Here is a 9,643-nt window from a genome sequence, read left to right on the forward strand (position 1 = left end):
TCATTTCGGTGAACCAGTTCATTGTAAGGTGGACATGATTAAACTACCAAGTCTTCTATTGCCAATTAGTACATAATAAAAGCATCAAACAAACATATATCTTTGTCCTATGGTCACTGCATTGTCTTTCCAAATCAAAATAGAGACACGGTTCAAATCATATCAGTTCAAGACAAAGCAGCAGTGCAAGAATACAAAGCGTGGGAAACTACATGGTACAACAAGATTTCAGATGGGTACCACGGGTCTACATGTACAACAACACTATTGGGATCTGTTGTGATGCTAGTAATGTGCATGATATGAGAAGTCAACTGTATGCACAATTAAAATTGAAATCAACAGAGCTATTCATAAGAGCAAACTTGTTAAAGAAACATGTGTAAACATACTTGTTGTGCCATTGGAGTTTCGATTGGATCCTTCAATTTAAAAATAAGTATGTATGAGTAAATACAGTGATACGAGAGCAAAGCAGTATGCACGATAGCAATGGAATCTTAAATGAGAAAAGTTGTTGGTTTAAGCACTTGTTCTACATGAACAGAGTACAGTAAGACGAAGGCATATAGTACTTAAAAATAAAAAATGAGCTCATAGACCTTACCACATTCTTGGTTCGGGACCAGTATAGAACAAGGCGTTCCGAGTCGTCGTCCAGTAAATGTGTCTCAGGAGAACGTAAGGGTATTTGATGAGTTTCTTTGCCACTGAAGTACGTTTTATTTAGGTAATTCTGATACTGCCACCAAGCATTCTTGAAGATTGCAGAGGTATTAGCACATGTTACCTCATCCCGAGTTTCCAAATCGGTCCTTCTCTCTAGAGAAATATGGGAAAATTTGCTGTATTATAACTATCATGGAGGTAGAATGTATGGGATAAAGCAAAGTAATTGTCATGAATAACATTACTCACACATAATTCCTGGAGAAACACCTGCAACTGGCATTTTCCTTCATATTCAGCATAATATTTCCATGATGGGAGGATACGTACATAGGATTTAACAACATCAAATGTGATAGATGCCAAACTACGGATGGATGGTTGTGCTTCCTCCACAGGAATAGGTGTACTAACTAGTGGAGTTGGGGTTCGCCGTGGTAGTACTAATGCTTTGGGCACTGGAGTTGCCTTACTAATTGCTCTTGTTTGGGAGCTCTGTGGTGGAGATGGTGTTCTGTCAACAAGAACTGGGTTACTATGTGCTGGGGTTGGGGTTAGATTAGGTGAAGCTGGTTCTTTGTTCATCATAGTAGGGGTACAATCTGCGAGAGTCTAGGTTATGTGTGGTAGGGCTGGTTCTTGTGCATGTACAACTGGGGTGCTATCTCCATCAAGAGGTAGCACTATTTTATTTGAAGACCGTATTTTTACTCCGCTAGGTACTGCCATCACCCACTTCAATTCAAATGGCTGATAAATAGGAAACATAGTTGAATGTACAAACATTGTATGAGAGACAGATGCAATAGATAGTGTGTAAAAAAGAGGGCGTGAAATAGTTGACATGTATATTGTTTAACTAAAAAGGATAGCATGACATAATTTCACATATATGATGTCTATCTAAACTAGATAGCATAGCATGACATAATTCAAAGATATGATGACTAACTAAACAGGATGGTATGAGATAATTATATGATGTGTTTAGTAAACATGTTCGCATGAGATAAATCACATTCATGTTATATTAGTAATCAGGATCGCATGATTTAATTCACATATGTGATTTATATGCTAAGCAGAGGGCATTCACATATATGATGTCTGAACTAAGAACATGGTGTTGAATATTGTGTATATGATGTCTAAACTACGCAATGGAAGACACCATATGCATGATATGAGCAGTATAACCGTGCCAACTTAGAGCATACACCTTGGTGGGGGAATAAGACTGGTCATCTGTCTCTGAATCCATATCCGAGGAGCTATCAGGACCCAGCAAGAGATCTGCTTCGACAGTTAGCACTGTCTACTCTGAAGACCTTCTTTTCACTCCAGATTTTTCCATCACCCACTCAAATGGCTCATTGACATGAAGAGAATTTTAATGTGCAAACATCATCGACAAATGGAAATGTAATGAAAAAAAGGATGGGCAAGATATCATTCAAATATATGATGCCTGGTTAAACAGGATGTCATTGCATATTTCACATATATTATGGCTGGCTAAAAGAGATGAGACTGCAAAATTCCCATATATGATATAGAAACTAAACGAGTGGCATTATAGAACATGTCTAAACTAAGAAGATGATATATATGATGTTGAAAGTAGGCACTGCAAGGCAACATATGCATGATATGAGTAATATCATCATGCCAAGTTAGAGCAAAACCTTGGGGGTAAATAGGAGTAGTCAGCTGTGTCTAAATCCGCCTCGTAATAGATATCTTCCTTTGGATTAGAATCTGAGGAGGGGGAGGGTTTGCCAGTGAACCCACCATGGAGCAATGTCCGTATGACATTGTATTGCCGTGCAAAACTCTTTTCTTTTTTCTACATGTTCAACATGACTGTGTAAAATATCTAACATGCATACAAAAAAATGTAGTGAGATTATGTAAGGAGAGCATGCAGAAATCTTGAGTGATGTTAACAACCAGTGGATGGATCCAAAAATAACGATAGCAGGCTGATGATAGCTTTAATTTAATAAAAAGACAGATGATGATTGGTTTACTATTTCTTTCCCACCCAAGATGAACAATATAGGTAGATATACTATTCATTGCTGCCTCGATATGTGCGAGATAATAGACATAGATATTATTCATTGCTGCCTCAATATGTGCCCTACTAGTAATTTTAAAACTCAAGTTTGAACATTAATTTGGACCTGACTTGGAGTCTAAGAGGTGAACAGGATGATAAAGTAGTAGGTAATATTAAGCAATGTATAACATAAGGAGAAACAAAAGAGTGCGACCTCTCTTGTGGACCCGTTTACTCCTCAGGTTCATCTGCTGAGTCGATGATGGTGATGCCGTTGCGGTGGGTGCCAACAGCAGGGAAGGAGATTTGAGGCGGCGAAAGACGTTCAGGAGTCGTGATGTCTGGTTTGGTGGATGCTTCTATCGATGGAGCAACTCAGGTGAGGTGGAAGACGTCGCGGCAGGAGCAGGACAAACCACACAAAGTTTTCTTAGACACCTACCTGTAACGGAAGTAATTTTATAAGGGCTCCTTTGGCTTGCAGGATTCTAAAAATGCAGGGATAGGAAAAATATCAGAATATGATAAGAATGCACGTGGGAAACATAGCATTTGTAAACACAGGATTTCTGTCAACTTGGGTGTTTGGTTCACAGGAATTGGAAGAGCATAGCAATGCAAAGAAACATGGCCAAATTAAAATGAAACCATATGAAAGTGTGTGTAGTTAGAATGTTATTCTGCCACTAATGCACTTGGTCTTGTTTTCATCCATAGGATTTTTAAAAGTAGGTCCAGGTGGATGTTTTGCTCCATTCCTTTCAACAAAATGCATGAATAATTGAATAGTAGAGTGCCATAGGAAAATTTCCTATTGCTATGTTTTTCCTTTTAACCAAAATAGCCCTAATGGATGGACATGAATGTAGAGTAATAAGTGATGCAACAAGTGACAACCTCTTTGCCATAGCCGTGTCGACCTCAGCATTATTGGATTGGTCGCCAAAGAAGTTGAGGCAGAGGTGGTTGTCGGAGGTGTGGAGGAAGATCTGAGGAATCTGTAGACGGCGTCCAGGGCACTGCTCTATTGTGATGGATGGTTCCATCGTTGGAGCAGCTGCGGCGAGCCGTAAGACGTCGAGGCTAAAGCAGTACAAGACAGACAATGTTAATCTCAAGTGGGATTCTAATAGCATCTCCAATAGATGATGTAAAATACATTACCAAAAAGTGATAGATGTAAAATTTACATCACCAAAAACACCTGACTACAACAGATGAGGTAAGAACTGTTGACTCTGGACTTAACTGTCAAAATTGAAATTTACTGTGGAATCTAAATTTAACTGCCAAAACTGAATGCACTGGTAGCAAAGAGGCACTTCACATGTAGTTTAGGCCGCTCGAGCACTAGTAGTAGAGAAACAGTGATCTAAATCAGCAGGCGATCAATGGGGAACACATTAGCAGATAGCAGCCGGAGTAGCAGCACCTGGAGGAGCAGCGCGTACTAGAGCCAGAGTAGCAACTCATGTATCTGTAGCAACCCGTGTACCAGCATCAGCAACACGAGCGAGAGCAAGAGCAGAGCAGAAGCACGAGCGAGGGGGGGAGCTAGAGCAGCAGCAGCGCGAGCGAGTGAGCGAGAGCCGGAGTTGCAGTAGCAGATCTGGCTGGTATGGATGCTGTCACCAAAGGGGCCTCGCGCTTGGGGAGAGCCGTCGTGGAGATGTCGCCCGTGGTGCGGGCTTCGAGGTAGCCGCGCCATGGGGGCGCGGGATGGAGCACCGTCGGTGCCGGGAGGTCGAGTTAAGGAGAAGGTGCGATGTGATGAGTGTACAACCTATTTGGTGGCACCAAGTAGGCCTCGGCTTCGTCCGAGGAGTCGGTGAGGATGATGCGGTTCCGGTGGAGTAGTTTAAGGTGGCGCTGTGGGGATGGAGCAGCTGCGATAGACGAGGCAATCATCGGCACAACTCCTTGGAGGTGGAGGACGGGGCGGCTGAACTGGCAGGACGACGGATCCTCATCCAGGGAGGTGGATGAGGGACGTCGAGCTGTTGCGGTGGATGACATCGTCGGGGAAGAGGCTCCGGCTGGGCAGGGGTGAGGCGGCGGACGAAGGAGGGTGGGGTTTCGCGGCTGGAGCAGAGAGGTTATGGCGGCCTGGAATTTCGAATGGCGAAAAGGAGGCGATGGGAGGGGGAACCATGACTTAGGGATGCGCTTGTCCAAAATGTAGGGTTGTGCAAAATGGAACCATGACTTAGTACCCCCACCGATTTGACTAGTGGCCCTTTCGGCTCAGAGTTAGAAGGTGGATTTCGCGTGTCGAGATTTGGTAGCTGGAGGGAGTTTTCGCGCGCGTTGTAATTTCGGGATAGCAAGGCACATATTCTGAAGGCGCAAGTTTTAGGAGCACGATATCTGAAGTTTCGGGATATAACAAGGCGCGGGTTGAATTTCAGGGACAAGCCTAACGTGTAATATTGTACATACCAAATCAATTCACACTTGCCTCAACGAAAAAAAAATAAAGGTATTCACACCACTCTGTTATATATAGACGGTCTATTCTGCCAATATTAGCAAAATAACTATTCTGCACACCAGTTCCGCACTGCACACTGAACGCAAGTGCACGTCATTCTTTGAACTAAGTGTGCTGCAGTACTCACACAAGTGAACTTCTCGCCGGAAAAAACTGCACGCGTTATTTTTTCAGTACTGTTTCCGCTCTAATTTTTTAACCGTTTATCGGAATGAGGCATGTAATATACCTTTGAAAAGATATGGATTAGGCGCAACTTCGACATGTTGAACACTTTTCGATATTCCACACGGTTTAAGAGCAGTTTTGAAAATGGTGTGGCCCATGACGAGTGGCAGCGAGCGTTTTTTCGCGATTTCTTCTAAACCGCTCATCGGAATGAAGCAAACGACACGCCGTTGGATAGATATCGTCGAGGCGCATCTTTTTCATATATAAATATTTCTCTAATTCCTTACGGTTTAAGAGCACTTTCAAATTTACTAAATCGCGGAATTCTGTTTTTCAAATTTTTTCAAATTTTCGGTACTTTTTTCACTCCAGTTTTTGAACCGTTTATCGAAACAAGGCGTGCGATACGCCGTTGGAAAGCTACGAACGAGGCACAACTTTCATATGTTGGAATGTTTTTGAGAATCCTTATGGTTTTTAGTTAATTTTGAAAATCGTACGGCTGACGACGAGAGGCTGCGGCCGTTTTTTTTTTAATTTTTCACAAACCGCTGGTCGAAATGATTCAAATTATACACCGTTGGAAAGATATCGACGAGGCGCAACTTTTTTATGTAGAACACTTCCGCTAATTCCTTATGGTTTAAGAGCAGTTTCGATTTTACAAAAATGCGGACACTCTGCTTTTTGTGACACCCAAATCGTCGTGTGCACTGCATCAGACAGATAGTGCACTGCTTCAGACTGAAAACCGCACTGCATTTGATAGACTGAAAATGTTCTTGCGTACGCACGACCAAAGTGCACTGCTTCAGACCAAAACCGCACTGCATCAAAACGGAGTGAAATCATCGTGTGTACGCAACAACGAAGTGCGCTACATCCGATAGATCAGTGCACTGCTTCACACTGAAACCGCACTGCATCAAACGGAGTGAAAATCATCATGTGTACGCGACAACGAAGTGCACTGCAACTCCCAATGCAATTTTACTTTCGTGTGCACTCCAATAAGGGAACCACAACTTTTTTTAACAATGCAACTACAATAATTTTGAAAAATGTACTTCTTCGGTTCACCGAGCGCACTGCTTTTACAAAGAAACGATTTTACAAACTGAGTAATCCACACAAATAGTCCCTTTTTATGTCTCCACATTACAATCACACACAAAGTACAACCCAACTTCATTTTTTTTTCTGAAATGCACTGAATCGCACGCATTAACATAGCAAGAATGCAAATGGTCTGCGCCGCCGAAGCGCACGCGCTCGCCAGACGTAATGCATGCACTGTAAATGCACTGTACAAGCAAGCTAGCTGCAAAACAAACTTCAGTGAGCTGGAGATAGGGTCCCGTCGGCGCTTGAACGGATTAGGAGGGGTTGATTTGCGACGAAATGCTCACAGCACTTCTTACATGGGCACCGCCACCGGACTGCACGACCGCGTGCACCGCACTGCACGACACATGCCGAATACTGTGAGGGCTCACCCCCAATGGACTGCATCAACGCACTGCAAAATATACCCAATGGAAGCTTCTGAACTGCACTGCACCCAAATTACATCAGTTTTTCTGAAAAACATTGGAAATTATTCTAAACAGCAACAATACTGGGATGGGATGCACATGGTGAGCTGCATGGCATCGCGCCTCCGTACTGCATGCCGTTGGTGGCTGGGACCTCGTCAGAATAAGAGGAAAGGGGTTGGCAGAGAGGTTGGGGAGAAGAGCCCCTCATCGTCTTGCTCTAGAGGAGGTAGGGGAAGGTCACCTGAATGAGGAGGAGGCGACGGGGGTCAGATTTATGCGGTGGGGGAAGGAGCCCGGCTGCACGTGCGCGGATTTTTGCTGAATGAGTAGGTTGGTTTGCTCGTCGGATCCGCCGCGGGAAGCGGAGGGGTGCTAGTGCATGCCTCCTGACTGGCCTCCTCCCGGTGGCAAGCAGGGGAGTTGCTCGACGGGGCCTCCCTGCCGTAGAGGGAGAGGACGACCAGGGCCGGATCCGCCGCGGGCAGCAGAGGCACTGGTGTGGATTTCGTCGGATCCAGCGCCGGGCTGCGCGAGTGGACGGATTCCACACTGAGGGTCGGCGGCGGCCGGATTCGTCGTTTATGGCCGCACCAATGGTCGTGGCGGCTGGATCCGGTGGCTGAGGCCGCGTCGGGGGCGGAGGAGCGGCCGGATCCCGCCATGACCGCTGATGGCGAGGGAGAAAGAGAAGGGTGGCGGCCGGCGTAGAAGGTGGTGCCATGGGATGTGGCCGGAGAAGGTGGTGGGCGGCGCCGCCGGAGAAGGTGGGGAGGGTAGGGGTCGCCGCTTCGGAGAAGGTGGGGAGGGAAGTGGGGCGCGACATGGGAGGCGGCGGCTGGGATGGGTGGGAGGTGGGGACGTGGGACGTGGGCGAGATCCACAGCGGCAGGGATGGCCAGAGGTATGGGGCGGGGGAAGAAGGTGGGTGGTTGGTGGTGATGCTGGTGTTTTGACCACGGAAGGGTGGCTGCGGTGGGCTCGTGGGGGTTTTCTTTTTCATCTGCGCACAACTCGTCTGTGTTAGTGTTAGGAGAATAAGAAAGTGATGTGCAGAATAAGACTCTTAAGGGTGTTATCATAATAGACACACTCTATATATATATATGTGTAGAGTATAACATGTTCATAGCCACACTATGCATATCACCATTATATATATTCACGCATGCATCGGTTTAGAACACTGTGATAAATTCTTCAAATATCCGAATTCACTTTTTATAATGAATTATGATCTCTATTCGTCTTTTACACCAACACAATCCTCTTATCTTTGTAGCTAGCACTAACTTTCTCTAGCTCCATGGCGCAAATTCGTCCTTTTACTTTAGGTCGCTTACCCACGGTGTTTGCAGGCCCCCAGCTCCTTCTTCCCGGCACACACTGATTGATATGCCTCTTTAGCAAGGTGTGCCTACCACAAACACAAGCTTTCCCTGTTCTCTTCTCATCGTCCATGTCTCACTCCCGCCCCTCTTTTCATCGATATCGTACTCGCACACTCCTCCCCCCTCAATATAGTATGCCTCTCACACCACCTCCTAGTTGCATCCCTCTCTCTCTATCCTTCTCATCAGGCCTTATTAGCTTCTAACACTTACATGCATGTATACCGATCAATCTCCCTACATATACCTAGGTCGAATTTAACTATATTTCCCCACACATCGATCGACGTACCTCACAAGTTATGTCTCTCCTTTCTCTGACAAAGGACGATTGATCTTCCTATGTAGTTATGTCTACTTACCCTAGCCATATCGCCCCCTCATCATTCATGCATGCCTCCTGACCCGTCTCTCACATGCACGTGCACATACAAACAGACACCCCCTCTCTTTTTGATATTGCAGGCGTGCCCTCCGTTTGTCTAGCAAGCCTCTCCCACCATTTGTCAGAAGCAACTCCACCACTAACCCCTCCGAACTCTAGCTCTGTCTCTCTCTGAACCTTATTCCTCTCCTACACATATGCTTGGATGCCGATCGATCTCCCTCAATACATAAGATAGGTCTCTCTCCTCCTCCATACATATACCAGCCGTTGTACCTCTATAGTTAGGTCTCTGCCCCCTCACCCCCACACCGATAGTCGAGCGCTGTAGGTAGGTATCCAAGCCACAGAGCACAAACTGGGCTTGTTCCCTCTCACTTTCCAGTAGTCCAGCCACCCTATATCTTTGACGTGGGCACACACAAAGTCGATCGCACTCTTTCTCGATCGCATGCACACACACACACACACACATCATCCCTCTCTTTGATTCTATGGATACCTCACGCCGATGATACCTCCACTCTCTTCTCATGGATAGCCCCTCTCTATATATGTTATATCCAGGCCTGTGTTTCACACACATTGCATATGTTACATTTTTTGATTGAAATATCATTGACACATATTCCCTGTCTATCTCTCACGCCCCCACCCCACCCCCCACACACACACCGATAGTCGAGTGCTGTAGGTAGGTATCCATGCCACAGAGACAAACTGCACTTGTCCCATCTCACGTTCTAGTAGGCCAGCCACCCTATATCTTTGACGTGGGCACACACAAATTAGATGACACACTTTATCGATCGTGTGTGTGCGCGCACACACACACACATCATCATCCCTCTCTTTGATTCTATGGATACCTCATGCCGATGATACCTCCAATATCTTCTTGTGGATCGCCCCCTCTCTATATATGTATGATATATCCAG

General features: G+C 45.4%; 1 long non-coding RNA gene across 2 annotated transcripts; it reads right to left on the reverse strand.

Annotated features, from left to right (window-relative positions):
- Positions 1–6,441: 6,441 nt before the first annotated feature.
- LOC119364038 lies at positions 6,442–7,884 on the reverse strand. 2 transcript variants are annotated; one of them, XR_005174631.1, is made up of 2 exons: positions 7,173–7,884; positions 6,442–6,943 (listed from the first exon to the last, which is right to left on the reverse strand). It is a non-coding gene; the product is annotated as an uncharacterized LOC119364038 (long non-coding RNA). The 2 variants fall into 2 exon arrangements; XR_005174630.1 differs by having other exon boundaries at positions 6,442–6,948.
- Between the last annotated feature and the right edge of the window lie 1,759 nt (positions 7,885–9,643).

This window comes from Triticum dicoccoides, chromosome 2B (genome assembly GCF_002162155.2).
Source record: "Triticum dicoccoides isolate Atlit2015 ecotype Zavitan chromosome 2B, WEW_v2.0, whole genome shotgun sequence".
Lineage (NCBI taxonomy): Eukaryota > Viridiplantae > Streptophyta > Magnoliopsida > Poales > Poaceae > Triticum > Triticum dicoccoides.